The following is a 21,764-nucleotide window of genomic DNA, read 5'->3' on the forward strand; positions in this document are numbered from 1 at the left end:
TTGTTTCTGAAAGTGTAACTCACGCTACTCATGTGCGCACTTTTCATAATTAAAAAAAAAAAGAAAAAAGTTAATGATTGCAATCAATTAGGTTAAATTGAGACAATAAAAAATTTAAAATCTTAATTAAAATTATAAAGATCGAAATGACACTAAAACCAAACTATAAAAACTAGTGATTAAAATTTGGGCATGTTTATTTTCTTATTATAATGAGTAATGCTGTTTGTTTGGTATGCACGAGGCTTTTCTCATATCACACGCACAAGCATATCATGCCAATTACTCATTTTTTTGAATCAAATGTTTGTCCCCTCCTTTCTCTATGGAATTTTTGTAGATGAGTTTCCTATTAATCTTTGTGGAAAGAAGTGTCAAAATTTACAAATTTTTATCAAATGATTTTGTATTTTCAAAATAAGAAAGTGTGAATGTTTACGCATTTTTTATTGAAAGAATCTTTTAATTTCACTATAAAAAAGGATTGTTCCCAAAAGTAATTATCAAAAATAGTTTATTAAACAAAATTTTCATATCAAGTTCTAATTTTCTTTTTCTTTTTATACCAAACAAAAATGCTAAAAAGGTCCAATTATTTAACAGGATATTTAATCAGGAACATATCCAAAATTTAAACTTTAGGGGATAAAAATACACATAACTTTTCATCGAAAATAAGTATTTTAAAATTTTAAAATTTAATTTATACCAACACAAAAAGTGAATAATATTAGTATTAATTGAATATTTTTTATCAACATAATTGAAAATAAAAATATAATCAAGCATTTTTTTTGTTTACATTAACTTTAAAAAAAATCTTAACTACTATTATGTCTACTCTCTCTCTATTAAAGTTAATTATCTGAAAATATAATATTTTTTTTCAAACTTGAGAATTTGCTAGTGAAAATGTAGAGAAATGATTGAGAAACTGCAAAGAAAGGTTATGGGCCATGTATAAAATAGACACCATTGCTTAATGCTTTTTTTCAATTTTTTTAAATTATTTTCTTTTAGTAATTTCTTTGTCACTACTCTCCCTATATTAAAGTTAATTATCTGAAAACATAATTTTTTTTTCAAACTTGAGAATTTGCTAGAGACTTGCTTAATGCTTTTTTTCACTTTTTTTTTTTTTTTGGTAATTACTTTGTCACTACTTTCTTCTTACCGTGTGAGACCCACCATTATAATTCATTTCCAACTTATTTTCATAATCCATATTGATGTTATGTTTGTGAACATCAAATAGCATATAGAAAAAAAGGGTTAATTACAAAAATAACCCCAAGATTTTATGCATTTTTCATTTTAAGTTGCAGTATTTTAATTTCAATAAATTTAACCTTAAAATTCTATACATGTTTCAATGTACCCCTTCGGTCCATCTCCTTTTGTGTTGGTAATGGAGAATCATTTTGGGATTTCAATTGAAAAATACTGGGGTTTAAAGTGAATAACAAGTGAAACCTTGGAGATTTTTTTTTTTTTTTTTTTTTTTTTTTTTTGTAATTAACCCCAATATTTAATTTTTCTTTGTGTGTATATATATAACTTAGTTATCTTATTGTATATGTACATGTGTGCTTGTATATATGGTGAAATTTCTTTATTCAAATTTTGACTGATACTCCCTTCGTTCCATTTTATTAGTCCATTATTACATTTTTTTGTTGTCCCAAAATATATATCTACTTTGAAAAGTCAAAATTTTAAAATTTAAAAATAAAAATAGAAGGGTATCTTTAGAATTAATTATTTAAAATTTGAATTCAAAATTACATTTCTTTAAAAAGTTTGAATTTTAAAAAATGGACTATCAATGTAGGATAGACGAAGTAAAATTTTGATTTCGTCCCTATTTTTGATGACTAAAAATAAATATATTTTTTAACTTTTTACAAAAAGATATGTAAAAAAATAGAGATGTGATTTGACCCAAATAAATGCACTTATTTAGTTTATGTCAAATAGTGTCTTAATCCATTAGAGTATTGATAAGTGTCTTTTACATTTCAACTAGCCCTTCTTCCATAGTCATCAAAATTAGGAATGAAATTAAAATTTTATCATTAGAAGAGTCAAAATTTGAATAAAAAAATTACACTATATATACAAGCACACATGTACATGTACATCTACAATAAGAAACATAAGTTATATATATATATATTCACCCCAAATAAGTTTTATATATATATATACACACAAAAAAAAAAAAAAAAAAAAAAAGAACCAAAGTTACACGCGTTTTTCTTTAAACCCCAAAATTATTCTCCATTACCTTGCACAAATGGAGATAGATGAAGAGACACATTGAAATACGAATAAAACTTCTGAGTTTAATTTGTCAAATTGAAACACTAGGTTTAATGTGAAAAACATGTGAAACTTTGAGGTTTTTTTTTTTATATAATTAACCAAAAAAATAATAATAATACAAAAAAAGAAAAAAGAAAGAAAAAAAGAACAAACAGAGAAGAAGAAAGTAAAACGTGAACACAATAATGGTGGGTTAGAAAGTAATCACAAAAACATTTACAAAAAATAAAAAGAGATAGGAAAAAAATATGGTAAGTCTCTTTCTTTGAAATCAACAACAATGGTACACACACACACACATATATATATATATATATAGATAAAACTCTAGGATTTAATTTGTCGAAATTAAAACATTGAGATTTAAAGTAAAAAATGCATAAAACCTCAAAGTTTTTTTTTGTAATTAACCCAAAAACAATCATATACAAATATTTTTCTCCAAAAAATTCACAAAGATACATATATATATAAATACTCTTTCTGAAAATCACTTCTTTCAAATAAATATCATTTCTAAATAAATATCAAAGGGCTCAATTTTAAAAATAATGAGAAAGACAAAGGCATACAATTTTTTTTTCCTTGAAACATAGTCCAACCCAAACTTGTTGGGGTTTTACCCAAACAAGGCCCAAATCCTGAGCGAGGCATCCCAAGTGAGACTGGGCCTAGAATTTGAAACTCAGTCTGGCCCAAGCTTGTTGGCCTTTTACCTAAACCGAGCCCAAATCTTGGAAATGTCGATTGAAGTGAGACTAGGCCAAAAATTGGGCCTCAAAATTGAAACCCAACCCTGCCCAACCCCGTTGGGCTTTCACCTGAACAAAGCCTAAATCCTGGACTGGCCAACCCAAGTGAGATTGAGCCTTAAATTTGAAACCCAGCCTGGCCCAAGCTCATTGGGATTCTACTCAAACAAAGGCCAAATCCTCGATATGCCAGCCCAAGTTAGACAGAGCCTGGAATTGGGCCTTTAACTTGAAACCTAACCTGGCCCAAGCTCATTGGGCTTTTACTCAAATAAAGCCCAAGTTCTGGACATGCCTACACAAGTGAGATTGGGCCATAAATTTGAAACCCAGCTCAGCCCAGCCCAACCCATGAAAAATTATGACAAAAAAAAAAGTGAAGAAAATTATTTTAAAAAGGACTCAAATCTTGGGCTAAGCCTGTAGGCCAGGCCACAAGCCCATAGAGGCAGCCTCTTGGCCCACTCATCAATCCACCATGCAAGCTCACTTAGGCTTAAGGTTTTGGCCTGCAGCCCAATGAAAGAAGCTTCACACATTTTCAACTTTCTACACCAAACAAGCCCATTATCATGGTGCGAAAGAATGGTCCATAAAATAATTGTGCTGATCTCTCTCATGAGCAAAAATGAACATCTTTCAAGTTTTAGGTTTGCCTTACTAACCATTTGAAACATGACAAGTCACTTGAAAGAAGAAAATAAATAACCCAGTTTAATTTACTTTCAAATTTTAACTTTCTTATCAAAATCTTAGTGCGCATGATATTTTATCCTATACTTTCACTAACATCAGTTCGTGTGGCAAACTGGTCGATGTCGGTCTTATTTTGCTGTTTTGTAATCCTAAGAATTGAGACCTGCATAAAAACAGATGAATAAAACAAATAAGTTTCGTATAAATAAAAAATTAAACGCATAATTAGGTTTGAGTTGCGGCATGCTTGTCTCGTCTCATGTAATCAGCAAAAAAATCGATAAATGTAAACCAACATAATATAACATGATATGGACACGAAAAAGCAAAAAAAGGAAGAACCAAACAGGACAAACTAAAAACTATTGCATGCCACCATTACAATTATGACTGATACGAAATGCACAGTTCAAATACGAAATGCAAATATCTTGCAGTCCGTTTATAATATGCTCTTATATAAAATACGTGTTCAATTATAAAACAAGAAATCATTATATATAGTAAATGTTAACAAACACTTCACACCTAATTAATACACAACGTATTGGTTTACTCTCAATGAGATGATTCACCATTAAATGAATGAGATGATTCACCATTAAATGTCATCTGCAAGGATCGACTGAACTCGCTAAGATCTCAAAATCTGATCTAAATATATCAATTGAAGAAGAAAATTCATATGCAACAATAAGGGTTTTGAAATATTATTCCGCTCCATAGAGCTTCCAAAATAACCCATTCCAAAAGACAAGGAAGTGTAGGCTGATGCAATCTCTATAGCTTTCAACTTAGGTGAAGTCTCGGGAAGCTAAATAGGAAACAAACAAATAATAAGTCGTTTTTTTCCTTAAAAAAACCATTAAGGTTGAGGGTTGGGAGCTCTCGCTATTATAGGAGCCTCGGCCTGAACAACTAGAGTTCCGGCACTTTTATTAGGACCGTGTTCGCTACTATCTTGCATAATAGAGCATAAAACTTTCATGCAAGCAGAGCCCGAACCTGCCTGCAACCTGTGCAACAAAAATAATAACCATGTTAGATTCACAAGCTGGGGGTATACATAAATGGAAACAAAGAAAATGATTTTAGGAGACTTGTGACCATTTTCTCAGTGTTAAGGATCATCATAGTTTTTCTCTCTAGAATGAACACAACATCTACGACCGTCTTCGACCCCAAAGAAAAATCTCAAGAAAAAGAAGATCATCTAATTTGCAGTACCAAGAAGATCAAAAGCAACGATTCAATGGGGAAGGAATAGATGGAAACCACTGAGGAGGTTTCCCCTCCACAAAATCTCTCACCCCCACCTCACACATCTAGCCCTAAGATGATGGCTACACCAGTTGAGGGGCCAAAGGTTAAATCGTTCAAGGATGCCCTCACTACACCCAGAAACGAAGACTTCTACTTTGATGAGCTTGAAGACATCATCAATACTGAGAAAGATGAGGATGGAGACACAGACATCCAAGATGGACATCATTCACAGAGGGAAGATGGGATACCCCAAATCGCCCTCCCAAAAAAATTATTGCAACAAATCCGACGACCTTGGGCCAATGCACTGCTCATCAGATCACTTGGGAAGACTATTAGATATAGCATGCTCTGTTCTAGAGTCAAAACACTCTGGAGGCTACAAGATGATTTCAATGCAATTAATCTGGGCAACAACTATTTTTTATTTAAGTTCTCATCTCAAGAGCACTGTGTCATGGTGTACTCAGGAGGTCCTTGGGTAATCATGGACCATTATCTTACAGTATGCAAATGGGAGCCTGACTTCAAGGCATCTGAAGCCTTTGAAACCACCACAGCTGTTTGGGTTAGGTTTCCAGAGCTTCCGATTGAATATTTTCAAGAAAAAATTTTATACACCATCGCGAGGCAATTACGAAAATCTCTGAAGATTGATCTCACCATTGCCATGGCCACAAGAGGGCGATTTGCAAGAGCTTGCATTGAAGTGGACCTGAGAAAACCACTGTGTCCCAGATTCATTTTAGGTAAGAAAAGTTACAATATTGAGTATGAATCCATTCATTCGTTTTGTTTTCATTGTGGCAGGGTAGATCACCGCAAGGAGCTCTGTAGATTCAAGGTAGCACACCGAACAAAACAGGTGACCCAGACTTCTAGCTCACCGCCGACAAGAGACCCACAAACAGTTGCTGAGACCTCCCAAACATCTCTTTCCGTGGACAACGGTAACCCGCACCAGATTGGGTCAGAGGAAGGGGACAAAGCTTTTGGGCCTTGGATGCTTGTACAAAAAAAGAACCGGCGCCCAATGGCCGATGAGAAAGTTCAACATCATGAGGCCAGCCCAAACTCCAACAAATATGCAGAGTTAGGTAACACTAGCCAACAGGAGGAGGCCCATACTAGAGGTAAAAAAAACTACAAGATCAGGCCAAGAGAAAGAGGCCTATAAGTCCAACCCAACCTATAAACCCACCACTCACAGTCAAAACAATCCAAGCCCATCTAAAGACCTAGTAACATCTTCGCAGATTGTAGCACCTGAACTACAAGCCCACTCATTTGTCATCTCACATCCCAAAGAAACAAACAACTAGGATAAAGAGCCCCTTATTCCTGATAGTGTACCTATCCAACCTGCCAAGCCTACTCCTTTGCAAGTAGATTTGCAATCCTCAAAAATCCCGATGGAGGAGCTCCTTGATGATAGCATTAACACACCCCTACCACACCCCATCAACACAAGTACTCCCCTAAACCCTCCACACATCCTTACCACAAACCTTCAAGCATCCTTGAAAGATGGAGACTCGCGCCACAGCAAACAACCAACGAAACCTACCGTGGAGATCGGGAAAATACCACTACCACAGAGTTTGGTGCACAAGATGGAGGGCAATACGTTGAGCCTTTTACTAGAACCAGGAATAGAAGCAATTCACTGCGTAGACACAGTCTGGTGGATCGAACAGATAATGGTGAGAATCGAACCAAGTTGGAGCACCATTCCAGGGCCTCTAGTGCACTCATTTCAGATGGCATCCATGAGGTCAGTAGACCAAGATCATCGTAGGATTCAAAGCATCCTAACAAAACTAGCTTATGAACCATTACCACATTTCCCATCCATGGATTCTATGAAAATATTGATTTGGAACTGCCAAGGGGAAAGAAACAACACCTTCAAGCGCAACTTAAGATAACTCATCAGAACTCATAAACCTAAAATTCTGGTCCTCATGGAAACAAAAGTTACATTTAGCTCACTAGGGAACTTCAACAATCTGGGCTTCTCCACCTCTACAATGGTTGATCCAATAGGTAGAATGGGAGGAATCTGGATGCTCTGGGACACGGACCACGCTAATGTTCTAACCTCTTCTGTACCTAGCCAGTATATTCAAGCTACCATCCACAGGGAGGACTGAAGATTGGATTTTTTCTGCAATCTATGCTAGTCCCAATCCAGCAACCAGGGACAAATCTCTGGAAGGAACTAGAGAGGACAACTAACACTATGACCCAACCTTGGTTGGTTGCTGGAGACTTCAACGACTTCACTGACCTAAGTGAAAGAAAGAGCTTCTCCCCCAACCATAACTTTACCAGATCACAAAGATTCAGAGACAGAATCAACAATTGCAACCTCATTGACATGGGCAGTGTAGGTCCTCAACTTACCTGGACCAATAACAGACAAGGATTGGCCAACACAATGGAACGACTGGACAAAGCAATGCGCAATGACCAATGGCAAGCTCTCTTCTTTGAAGGCACTGTAAGGACTCTACCTCGCACATACTCAGAACATTCCCCCCTAGTGGTCTTCACCCAAGGTATGCACCCCTCTAACTCTCAAAATAGGCCTTTTAGATGTGAAGCTGCCTGGTTTTGTCACTCTAATTTTATTGATGTTATTCAAAATTCGTGGATTAATATGTCTAATAACCTATTAGAAGCCATTGGTACCTTTACTCACAATGTCAAAATCTAGAATAAAAAGGTTTTTGGAAGTATTTTCAAGAGAAAAAGAACCCTTCTCGCTCGCATAGAGGGTATCCAAAAAGCCCAAGCTCTTTCCTTTTCCCATAATCTCCATATTTTAGAAAATGACCTGGTTAAACAATTCAACAACACCCTTTTTCAAGAAGAAATTCTCTGGTTTCAAAAATCTAGATCCAAATGGTTGACTATGGGGGATAAAAACACCAGATTCTTTCATATATCTACCCTTTAATAAAAGAAGGAAACTTAAAATTAATGTCCTTAAAGATGATGAGGGTAACTGGATTGCTAGAACTAATGACCTTCAAGCCCACATCATTGATCATTTTACCAACCTTTTCAAATATGAAGAGACTACCATTTTAGAGGATTGAAATAATATTGCTCAAACCAGATTCATTGTTGAAAATAATAATAGGCTCCTAGCCCCTATTTCTAACTCTAAGATTTGGAAGGCCATCAAAAACATCAAAGCTTTCAAAGCACCTGGCAAAGATGGCATTCAAGCTATTTTCTACCATCAACATTGGAACATTGTTGGCCCCTCCTTTTGCAATTTCATTAAGGCCTGCTTTCATAATAAACTGGTCCCTCAGGAAATCAATGAAACCCAGATAGTTCTCATACCTAAACTTGACAACCCTGAGACCATTAAACAATTTAGGCCTATTAGCCTTTGCAATGTCACTTATAAGGCTATTACCAAGATCATTGTCAACAGAATTAGACCTCTCCTCCCTGACCTTATCAGTCCTAACCAAAGCAGTTTCATACCTGGTAGGACTACCATTGACAATATTATCATCACCCAAGAGATTATCCACACCCTTGGGTACAAGAAAGGCAAGTCTGGGGGTATGGTTATCAAAATTGATTTGGAAAAAGCTTATGATAGGATCTCCTAGGACTTCATTCAACATCCCCTTAAAGAATTTGGTCTCAATTCTGATTGGATTACCCTTATTATGAACTATGTTTCTACTGTTTGCTCTTCCATTCTCTGGAATGGTAAGACCCTTCCCAGAATAACCATGGGCAGAGGTCTCAGGTAAGGAGACCCTCTATCTCCATATCTTTTTGTCCTTTGCACGGAAAATCTCTCCAATATGATTAAAATTCACACTGATAGTGGCAGGTGGCAGGGCATTAAGGTTGCTAAGGATGGCCCTCCTGTTTCCCATTTGTTTTTTGCTGATGATCTCTTTTTGTTTGCCAAAGCTAATAATAGCAATTGTGATTGTATTATGGAAGTTCTCTCTGAGTTTTGTGATATGTCTGGTCAAAAAATCAACCTTCATAAATCCAAAATGTTTGTTTCCCCAAACCTCTCTAGAAGGGAAGCCCTTCCTCTTAGCCATAAATGTGGCATACCTTTAACTGATGACCTAGGTAAATACTTGGGCACACCCATTCTCCATTACAGAATGAACAAGAATTTCATCAAGGATATCATTGAGAAAATGTCCAAAAAACTTTCTGGATGGAAAGCCAAGAACCTGTCCTTAGCTGGTAGAACTATCCTGGTTAAATCTGTTAGATCTGCCATCCCTAATCACTTCATGCAAACCATGGAAATCCCCCAGGCAAGTGTGTGAACACATAGATAAACTGAATAGAAACTTCCTGTGGGGCTGTTTTGAAGGTGCCGGGAAAATTCATCTTGTTAATTGGAACCAAGTGTGTAAAAACAAGAAACATGGGGGGCTTGGTATAAGAAAAGCTAGAGAGCAAAATTCAACTTTCATTTCTAAATTGGGTTGGAAGTTAATTAGTAATGCTGAGGATCTTTGGTGCAAAGTTCTTAAATCCAAATACCTCAGAAAACATTCTATATCTAGTTGGCCAACCAAAAGAAGAGCCTCCCACACTTGGAAAAGCATTATCAAGAACAGAGATGTACTAGATAAAAATATCAAGCGGAATGTGGGTACAGGGGAAGACATCTCCTTATGGACTGACTGGTGGTGTGGATCACAGCCTCTTTGCAACAAATACCAAGGCCCTCATATTGATAATAGAGCGAAAGTCAGCTCTATTCTTGATGAAGGAAAATGAGATCTGTCTACAATTGAAGATGTCATCTCTCAACAAGACAAGGAAGAAATTCTCAATATATACAGGCCCAGGTACGTGACTTTCATAGATGGTCCATTATGGAAGGGCTCTACTACTGGAAACTACTCCACTGCAGCAGCCTATCAAGCCATATCAGGGCAAGATGACAATGGTGAAGATTGGCAGTGGCTGTGGAAGTTAAAAGCTCCCCCAAAAATCAAAAGCTTCTTGTGGCTGGCTGTGCAAGATAAACTCCTAACCAACCACAAGAGGCTTATCAGAAATCTTTCATTGACTAACAATTTGTCCCAGATGCCAGATCAGTAGGGAAGACATCCTCCATCTACTCAGAGGTTGCCCTAAAGCAAAAACAATATGGTTACTTCTGAGGGACTCCAACTGGTGGCAAAACTGTATAACTACTCCCCTTCAGGATTGGATCAAAGCTAACCTTAAAAGTAAAGTGCAATTCAATGGAGTGCAATGGCCCCTAATCTTCATAGCAGCACTTTGGAGCATGTAGAAGGAGAGAAACAGAGTTATTTTTGAGAACCACACCCAACCCCCGTCTGTCAGTGTCAAGCTCATTCTAGAGCAAGCAGAGGAAACTCAGCAAGCATTCCAGAACTTCTTGAATCCAAATTATACAAATCCAGCACTAACTAAATGGCCTTGTCCCATTGCAGGAAAACTCAAACTCAACGTTGATGGCTGCTCCAAAGGAGATCCAGGGCAATCAGGCTATGGTGGACTACTAAAAGATAAAGTCGGCTCCTGGGTATGGGGCTACCATGGTTACCTAGGCCATTGCACTAGCCTGCAAGCAGAAATTTGGGGCATCTACGGAGAATTGACCATCATTATGCAAAAAGGGTTGTCCAACATCACCATTGAAATTGACTCTCAGAATGCCATGGAAATGCTCAGAGAAGGTGCGGCCAATACTTCACCTTATCAAGCCATTGTTGAGGATGCTAAGTTCCTTATCAGCAGGTGCGAGTGTTCTATCCAGCATATCCCCAGGGAAGGCAACCACAGTGCTAATGTATTGGCCAACATTGGAGTTAATCAACAAGAACATCTAGTGTATCTAGAGAATCCACTTAGCTCTCTTCTCTTTGTTCTTGTCACTGATATGGTGAATGCTAATTCTGGAAGAGATTGAACTATCCCAGGACTGCTCTGTTTGTAAACTCTATGTTTTAACTTATTCCTATGAATCAAAAAAGGAAAATGATTTTTGTTGGTTTAACAAAAAAATAAATAATGAAAACTGAACATATAGAAGAAAGCACTAAACAAAACAAAAATAAAAAAAACATGAAGACCTTTACAAAAATATCCCGGTATTAAACTAGCCTCATACCAAGAAAATATAATGTTCCTTGTAGTAAAAGATAAATTAAAATTGCACGTTTCTATGACACAATTTTCTTTTTGTTTTTTTTTTTAATTTTTTATTCTGTTAGTTATACTTCCCAAAATAAAATAAAATAACATTTTTGAACAAGGATACATACAGTGATGATGAGGCACAGCACTCTCGAGCAGTAAATCCTTTCATTAAATACTCTCCAGCACCACTAACGCAACAACCAACTATAAATGGAGCCCCAAACGGACCTTTTGAGGATGCCCAACAACCGGAGCCACAAATTGCTACTAATCCCACACGTCCACTTATCTGTTAAAAATATTTGAAGAATAAATTTCAAGTTTAGCCGAATAATGATCCATTTTAGAAATGATGTCATGCAAATTTCAACTTTTAGGTGTGAATTGTGATCGACTGAGGCATCAAATCTAAATAAAAGACAAGCCAGAAAAGCATTGAAAACAAAAAATGATGCCAAATAGGCCATTAAAAACTTGGTTAACTTCATCAAATGAGCTGGCTACCCAATAACCACTTCAAGGTTTCATTCACTACCAAGAAAAGCATTTCTTTCGCGTGGTTGTTGGGAACTTGGGAGGACAAAATGTCACAAAGGAACTGATTTTTTTTTTTTTTTTTTAAATCAAAGCCTCTGAATCCCCCTCTTTTTCACACACACACAACTTCGTACACCAAACCGTCAATGGCCACCAGTCAACTCCTCCCATAGTACACCAATTCAACCACCATCGCCATACATAGGTTAATTTTTTTTATTTTTTTTATTTTTTTTTGATAAATAAACAAACTTTATTAGAAAAGTATCAATATGATGCAAGGAATACAAAAATTCAGACCCCTAAGGAGAAAAGCTAAGATATCAAATCCTCTACAAAATTTACAAAAGTCAAAACATCCGGATCTACCAAACCCGTAACCCAATTATATAACACTGTGAGCAACCTTCTTTCCAACCAAGGAATCGAATGAGACACCCCTTGGAAAACATGCATGTTACGCTCCAACCAAATAAGTCACATTAAACAATGAGAAGCAGTCATCCATGCCTTCCGACACCTCCTCCCAACCCTGCCCCCAACCCAACTTTGCAGAACTGCCAACACAAAACCTAGCTGCACCTAAACCAAACCAAAAGTCACAACAATGATCATCCAAAGCCGAGAAGTAACTAGAAAACGAACAAGCAAGTGCTCCACCGACTCAGAATCACCACAACACAAACAACACCAATTTGCCAAGATATGCCCACACCGAATTAAATTATCAACCGTCAAGATACATCCTCAAGTTGCTGTCCACACAAAGAAAGCTACCTTGGATGGCGTGCCTAACAACCAAATACACTTCCAAGGGAATAAACCCGCGTCATCGTGAACAAGTGCACCATAATACAATGACATGGAAAAGAGCCACTTGAAGCTCGGGCAAACCCAAACCATAGAATCCTCACCAACACCCCCAGTTTGCACCCCCTCCCAATCCTGAACATCTCGATGCAACCGCACATTCCAAACCACCACCTGTCCCTACCAAGTCCACACTGCGCCCACCAAAAGCTCGCAATCTTATGCAATCCCAAAAATCAAAGGAAACAACTGCTCCAAAAAGGTTATCACCACACCACCTATGATGCTAGAAACGAACTCTATCCCCCACCCATACCTTCAACCTAACCCTACTCCAAAACTCCTCCTAACGCAACCAAATTCCCTTCCAAACATCACGACTATGAGACTGCCCCACCCTACCTGAACACCACCCCTCTTTCCCCAAGCCAAACTTCGCCACAACCATCTTATGCCATAAATGTTCCCTCTCCCCCACAAAGCGCCACAACAACTTACCCAACAAAACAAGATTAAACATAACCAGCTACCGAACCCCCAAACCCCCTTTCTCCTTTGGCCGACAAACTCAATCCCAAGCCACCAAATGAGAGTGAGAACCCTCTCCCTCATCCCCCCATAAAAAGTCCCGATGCAACTTCTCAATCTGCTTCGCAACTGCCACCAAAATCATATGAAACAACATAAAATAAATAGGGATACTTGACAAAACACTCTTGATCGAAGTAACCCTCCCTCCTTCAGATAAATATTGCCGTTTCCATCCTGCCAGTTGCCGCTGCACACAATCCACCATCCCATCCCACACCCTTCAGGCCTTGAAAGAAGCTCCAAAGGTAGACCAAGATATAAAATCAACAAAGATGCCACCTTGCACCCCAAAATTGCTGCGAAGACTTGCAGCCGCGTCACTTCTCCGATTGGAATCAATTTAGACTTTAAAAGATTAACCCAAAGACCTGACACTGCCTCAAAACACCATAGCACACACCGAAGATGGCCAATTTGATCAGCACCAGCATTACAAAATATAAGTGCATCGTCCACATAAAAAAGATGGGATACAACCAATGAGGTAGATCTAGAACCCACTTCGAAGCCCTGCAACAAGCCTCCATGAACCGCCCTCGACAACAAATGTCCCAGAGCCTCCATTACCAGTAGGAATAACATCAGGGACAAAGGATCGCCCAATCGCAAACCTCTGTGCGTAGGAAAAAATCTTGCTGGGAAACCATTAACCAATATCGACATCCGCACCATGGATATACAAAAATGTATCCACAGCCTCCAAGTAACCCCAAAACGCATCATCTCCATCACATACAATAGGAACTCCCAATTAACATTATCATATGCCTGCTCAATATCTAGTTTGCAAATAATCCCCTCATTTCTTTGCCTCAATCTCGAATCCACACTCTCATTGGCTACCAAAACTGCATCCAAAATTTGCCTACCATCCACAAAAGCATTTTGAGAATCAGAGATCACCCCCTCCAGAACCCCTCGAAGCCGATACGCCAACAACTTGGCCAACAATTTAGATACACTACCCAACAGACTGATGCGCCGAAAGTCACCGATATCCTCCGCCCCACACTTCTTTGGAATTAATGCGCAATAAAAGTGGCATTCAAGCTCCTCTCAAACTATCCCATCCGATGGAACTGGTCAAACATGGCCATCACATCTTCCTTCACCACTCCCTAACAGTGCTGGAAAAAGGCAATAGAGAACCGTCTGGCCCAAGCGACTTATACCCAACCATACTTCGCAGCGCCTAAAACACCTTTTCTTCCGTAAACGATCTCTCCAGCAAAGAGCCATCAACCTATGAGATCGCATCAAAATAGACCCCATCCAACCTCCGCCTCCAAGCTCCCTTATCAGCCCGAAATAAATGCTCATAGAAATCCACTATGGCCCCCTTAATCTCCTTCGAAGATGATAACTCTACCTCATTCACCCGCAATCTCCCTATTTGATTCACCCGCCAATGCGCATTAGCCATACGATGAAAAAATCTCGTATTTCGATCCCTATCCTTCAACCACAAGCATCTCGATTTCTATCGATAGCTAATCTCCTCCATACGAGCTACCTGCATAAATTCCTTACAAGCCACCTCCCGACGAACCACATTCTCTTCAAACAATATCCCCGCTTCCTCCCTCTCCTCCCACCCCTGCATAACTGGTAAAATATTTGCCTTTTAAGTCTCCAACTGTCCAAACACCTCCGTATTCACTGCCTCAAATCAGACTTGAGAAGCTTTAATTTCTAACCTAGGCGACAATTGGGATCCCCAAGCACACTATAACCGCCCCACCACCCCCGCACTCCTTCCCTAAAACCTTCAGAAAAAAGTCACATTCTCAAAACGAAATGGCATTGATGCACTCCTAATCCCCCCACTATCCAATAAAACTAGCCAATGATCCGAAACAGGACGATGCAACCTCAATTGTGTCACCTGTGAGAAATGCTCCTCTCAAATCTCCAATAACCAAAAACCTAACGATACGGGACATCGCTCTGCCCCCAGAGTATATCCACCCCTCCTAAAGCGGCAAATCCACCAATTCCATCTCATCAATAAACAAAGAAAAAGCCCACGTAGATCCTAACACTGAGCTCGCTCCCTGCTTCTCCTCCATACACCACACCACATTGAAGTCACCAACCACACACCAAGGAACCCCCTAGCAAAAAGCAATGCATTGTAACTCCTCCCAAAAAGTAGCTCATTCCAAAACTCTCACGGGAACCATAGACCCTGGTAAAGGCCTGTCGATAATCATCTGCAACACAGCAACAAACACGATAACGAGAAAGCCCCCTACTCCACATCCTCCTTCTCTACCACTCGCCGATCCCAATGCAGAAAAACACCCCCTGCCACCCCGACGCCGGTAAGAAAGTCCAATCCACAAAGTGGCCCCCCCAAAGCTCCTTAACGAACTCTCCCTCCCCCATGTATTCCATCTTTGCTTCCTGAAGACACACCACATCCGCCCTGACACTTCTTAGCAAAGACCGAACCAAGACCCTTTTCCTCCTATCATTCAACCCATGCACATTCCATGACAAAGTTTTCAGCTACATAGCAACATCATTTGATCTCCTTGGCTCTTTCTAACACCGCTCCCCACCCTTCTTTTGTCCCGATCATAATTTATAGAGCATTCTAATTTACACAACTCCCTAGTATTCTTTCGTTTTTGTCCTCTAGTTCGCGCCTCCTTCCCTAAGGAACACCCTCTCTCCAGGATTCCTCTATTGTAGAAAACAATTTTAAAGCCTCAACTTCATGACCCTCAAAGGAAACACCCAAATATTGACCAACCTCATTAATACGAGATAGCACCCAGGCTAATACCTCCTCCGGTTGCAGAGGATCAGTTCCTTGAAAGTCCACATCTATTGCAGGCTCTTCATCAGCGTCCACCTTATCCACCATATTCGTCTTAACAGACACTGTCTCTGGCTGAACCACCATGGCCATCTCGTCTGCCTTATTTGCCCAATGAACGTCGTCATCCCCCTCCACTTCCATGCACCCATCACAGCAAACCAACGTATCCCAAAAAAGCTCCTCTATCATCGGCAACCCACTACACGATGATAAATCCACATCCACAACACAATCAGCCTGTCGAAAGTTCGACAACGTTCTCCTTGCAAGCCCCGAATGCTCATGCAACTTCGACAATGACCCTACCACTCGATCAGTCGACTGTTATAGCCCACTTCCGTCGCACTTCGACATTGAAACAAGATTCACATCTGGATTGCTTTGCTTTGACGCATCTAGGTTGGATTGACCCAACCCATTAGACCTTAGCCTACCAACGTAACTCCTCTGGCCTAACAAGTTGATCCCATGGCCCAACTCTCCCCCACCTCTTTATTAGCCCCAGTTTGTTTGCCCACATCTTGGCCCATAACTTTTTGGGCCTTAAATTGACCCAGTGAACCATCTCCCTTAGTCCTCCAATTGGGTCTCACAAGGATTGACCTACCCTATTAGCCCTCAATCTTAAAAGTCCTCCCAAATCTTTGCAGATAATCCTCCACCCCCAAATTATGCGACTTACTCTGATCAAATCTTCCCAAATCATGACCTACCAATTCCAACCCCGCACCATCACACAACCCTTCCGGCGACAAAACATGAACCATTGATGGACCTACCTCCATCCACACTAGAAGAGAACTCCCACGAACCCCACTGGACAAAAATTTGTGGTTGTGTAGATTCAAAGTTCCGAATTCTCAATCGAACACAGCCCAAATCAACTAAGGACTAGTCAGCCTCCACACCAATTGCTAACATCACGACACACCTCTTCGCGACAAAGATGTAAAGGTAAGCCCACCAAACCTAAGAAGCATGGACACGGACATGGACACGTGACACGACACGAATACAACATAGACACGCCGACATGTGAATTTTCAAAAAATGCAGGACACGAATGTGGAGCACACGCATGAAATATATAATTTTATATATTTATTATATGCTATATATATAAATATATCACTCAAAGATAATAAAAAGAAAAATTCAATATAACACTAATTCCTATAAATTTATATAGATTTTGTTTTATTATTATATCTTAAGTTGTTTTATTCAAACTTATAATTAGTTTCACGTGTCTAAATGATAGACATGTGTGTTTAAGCGATTAGCACGTATGTCTTCCAAGTGTCCAAAGAGTGTCTGGGCCTTTAAAAAAATTTAAAAATAGGACATGTTTTGAAGAGTGTTGGACACGTGCCTTAAGAGTGTCTAAAAAGTGTTGGTGTCCGACACAGACACGACACGGATACGTTACCTTCTTAGAAGTGTCTGTGCTTTTTAGCTTCAAATGAATCCAAACACTTTTCTCTGAAGTTGGCGTCTAATTGGAGGCACAAAGAGCCAAAGGCGACCACCATTCCAACCTCAGATCACTCCCATCGACAGTCCACCTTCGCCATAACAACGATTCCACTTCATACCACGTCGGAAAAACAAACAAGAACACCTAGCCCCCTAACGGTCGCACCTCCACCTGCCCTGAGATCTTCCACCAACGTCTTACCCAATCACACATGGCCCCAAAGCCCACCCCCTTATCACCTCACCCTCCCACGCTACCCACCAAGTATCTGTCCAGCAGCCCGAAACCACCCCATCTCAAAACTTAGGTGTCACAAATTCCCCATCAGAGACACACTGGTCAACTTGACCCACCGGTGGTACAACCTTCACCAGAACCACCATTCCATACATCCCACTAGACCATTTCACCCCACCATCCCCCAGTTTGAATTCTTCCATAACCAACGCAACTCCCTCCTAACCATCCCTAAAAGTCGACATGGGTATGAAAATTTGCTCCCTGCATGGTCCAATCATCACCATGACTTGCACCGAGGACCCTCCTCTTACCTCCCCAAACCCATGCTACTAGACTTCGACGACCCAAGAATTTCAGATTGCTTGGCGCTTGCGACGCCACCCTCAGCTTCCTCACAATCCAACATACTTCAAATCCGATGAAAACCACAACCCGCCGAAGCCCCTTTCCCCTTTCCACAATCAATAGACTTCGGCGACCTATCGAGTCCACCAACAACTCCTACTCAAACGAGCAACCGCTAAGGAAAAGGATTCGCCGGCGTGGACTAGTTTCTTTGCATTAGGTAACATTATTCACTCCTAAAATCTCGGAGCCAATTTTGGGAAAAAATCTCTATGTTTGTTTGCATCCCCATGTGCAAGAAAGACCCTTGGGTTTATTAAATAAGAACAATAGAAAAATAATGATACAATTTAAGGAATTGAGACAAATAATATAGAAACTCTTTGGATATATAACAAGAAAATGCCACAAAAACAAAGCAGATAATCACCTTCAGTGCAATGCCACCACTTGAAGCTCCACATGCTATATGTCCTTTAGTGTCAACACAAATATCCCCAATAGCATCTTCTGACACATTCAACGTACATAATTGACCATGATCCCCATATGTCTTCAAATGATCACATGGCAGAACTTCTGTTTGTGGAACACATGCAAAAACGTTCATAAATTCAAAATAAACTTTAATAAAACAGCCCAACCATAAAATAGAGAGAGAGAGAGAGAGAGAGAGAGAGAGAGAGAGAGAGAAGATAAAGTAATTGACATACTTATCATGGTAAAATATTTAGTTGTGAATACCAAAAACAAACCAATTGCTACTAATTTTTTTCAATCTAAACCTTTTTGATGAAGATACCCTTTTATCTATGGGATAAATTACACTTTATCCTCTTGAACTAGTATCACCTAATATCACTTTACCCTTCAACTGAAAAATGCTACATTTGCCACATTGATTTACAAATTTGTATCAATGTAAACAATTTATTTCTTAGATAAATGAAAATTTGACATGTGATTTGCACATGACATCTCAAATCAAATGCCTAAAATAACATCATCAATTTGTTTGGTTTAGTATTTAAAAATTGTTTTTGAGCCTTTTATTTTTCATATTTTTTTTGGTCTTCAGTGAAACTCCTCATATTTTAGTCTCTTTTTTTTTTCTTTTTCTTTTTTTTTTTTTTTTTTTGAACATCTAATCTAGATGCATCTAAAAAAAGTTCATTAAAGATGAAAATACATTAACATACTAGTTTTTTTGTTTTCCACTTTTTATTTTTTCGTCTTTAGTAAACTTCTTTTAGATTTCCTTACAAATATTTTACTTTTTAGGTGCATTTAAAAGTTTAATTTTTTTTTTTTACTAAAATATGAAAGAAAAAGTTTTACTGAAGATCCCAAAAAAAAAAAAAACCACAAAAATCAAAAAACTCAAAAACTATAATTGGGTTTAAAAACCAAAGAAAGTATAAAATTTTTTAGTTGAGGGGGTTAGAGTGATATTGAGTGATAGTTGAAGAGGATAAAGTATAACTTACCCCTATAGTTGAAAGGGTATTTTCGTAATTGAGATCCAAATTGAAAAGAAAAAAAAAATAGATAAAGGAGGTTAAGTGTTACAATTTTAGTTTAAGGGGATAAAGTCAAACGTGATGAGTTTTTTTTTTTTTTTTTTTTTTGTGGGGGGTGCGGATTGTAAAGTGAGCTATGGTCGTGGATACCAAATAAAAAATGAAATTGACATATTTAGCATGAACATCCTCCTCTCTCAAACATATTTATCATGAAACAAGTAATTGACATATTCAGTTATGGTACACCACTTAATTATTGCCAACTTTGGGAGGTACGCGAATGTTCTATTTAAAATCTAAATGGCATGGAGTACCTGATAAAGCAGCATTTGCTCGAGTGCTAGAAGAAAGTTCATCAATTTCTGCTTTCATGGCTTTTGCATCATCAAGCATTGATTTGTATTTTTCCCACTGTCTTTTTGCCCTCTCTGTAACCAGCCACTGTTTCCAAAAGATACACAGCAAGTATGATAACTAATTCAAGAATAAAGAACAGATTACTAAAGAAATTTAAGACCAACGTATTCAAGAAAAAATATTGATATATAGGGAAATGGAAATTTAGACAGATATGGCAGAAAACTAAGAGAGTTTACCTAATCAGCCTCTGGTATACTTGCCGGCAAAGGAATACCCTTGGATTTTGCCCGCATACATGCACCCTCACCAACCAAGAAGCTAGAAACACAAAAAAATGCCTCATAAGAAAACAAAAATCTGAGGGAGAACAAAAATCCAATTTGACATGATGTTGAAGTAAGAAACTAATTTATCTCCTCAATAAATCATTTCTTTCAGATTTTGAATTAAAGACCAAATCACTGTAACTAATTTCACCCATTAACCTTCATGGTTTCACTTGATTTGAGTTTTACAAGTACTAAACATGTGTAGAAGGCAGATTCATATTCACTATTCGCACATAGTATGCATTACATAACATCTCTAACAAAATAATGTTGCACTACTCATAATTCCCAATGAAAAATACCCAACTCCTAACTCATAGACATGAGATATACAATCAAAAGAAATAAATAATTACTGTGATAATGCTGCCAGAAAGAGGTAATTTGTATATCAAAATTCAAAGATAAACAAAGGTGTAATCATACATGGGAGGTATTCGACCCAGCAGTGTTGACCCCAACATTTGTTCCTTGGCCAACAAAGCAGCAATTGGATACCATTCCAGACACCTGCTGATTATTAACTTCACAGAAATGAAGAGCATAAAAGGAAAATGAAAGCTCCATAACATTATCAAAGCCAAAGAATAGAAGAAATTGCAGCTCACAACATAAAAACTTATTTACTTATTTAGAGTATGGTTTCCATTAATTATACTTCAGGAATACCTGGCACCACTCCAACAGCCCGAAATGCCCCAGAATCACCATCCATGATACTGGCATCACATTCCACATGACCATCTTCAGTCAAATTTAGCCACACCCAGCATTTGTGCTTGGATCATCCTTTAAAGAAACAAACTTCATCAATAATGAAATTCACAATAGCTAGACAGAATTCAGAAGAGAAACACTATCAAAAAATTTCCACTGCATGAAATGGCTCTTTCCACATCAAACAGATAGGAGGAATGTTCTAGGGCCATATCTAACACACCCAACAACCCTACAACATCAAAGCCCAACCATCCCCCTAGGGCATTGTATTGGTCCCCTAAAGTTTGAACCAATCCAACGATCCCAGACAGCCCATGTACCACTAGCTTATGTTCATCCAAACCAATTATTGCACAGCTAAAATGTCATTGAACTATCTTGTAGTTTCAAATGTGTAATTCCATCTACCATATACAAGACCAAAAATTTCACAAAATACTAAAGAAAAGAACAATCCATGAATTTCAGTTAACTATTGACATGACTTTAGAGTCCACGTTGTAAAATTTCTTACTTTTTTCCACGTAATCCAAGTTGCATGTAAGCATCCTATACAAAAGAAAATAAAGAACTCTTCGTACCACCCACTACTATTACTTTTCAGCTTTATAGCTTTAAAACAGATTAGTTTCCAAGCAAGTGACATGCAGAAGATTGGCTTGGTTGCGTTGTTGCACAAGTAGAGCATTTAAAAGTCCCATCCACAAACCCAACCCACTCTCCCCACCAAAAAATGTATAAAGTATTTTGGGCTCTATGCATCTCATCAAATAAGAAATGTCTCAG

The 21,764-nt window shown here is 38.4% G+C and overlaps 1 protein-coding gene across 1 annotated transcript in view; it reads left to right on the forward strand.

Annotated features, from left to right (window-relative positions):
- Positions 1-21,764, forward strand: part of LOC114256870 (uridine nucleosidase 1) — a 240,550-nt gene that overhangs the window by 137,280 nt on the left and 81,506 nt on the right. The window lies entirely within an intron of this gene.

Source organism: Camellia sinensis, chromosome 2, assembly GCF_055761805.1.
Source record: "Camellia sinensis isolate YWXY chromosome 2, ASM5576180v1, whole genome shotgun sequence".
NCBI lineage: Eukaryota > Viridiplantae > Streptophyta > Magnoliopsida > Ericales > Theaceae > Camellia > Camellia sinensis.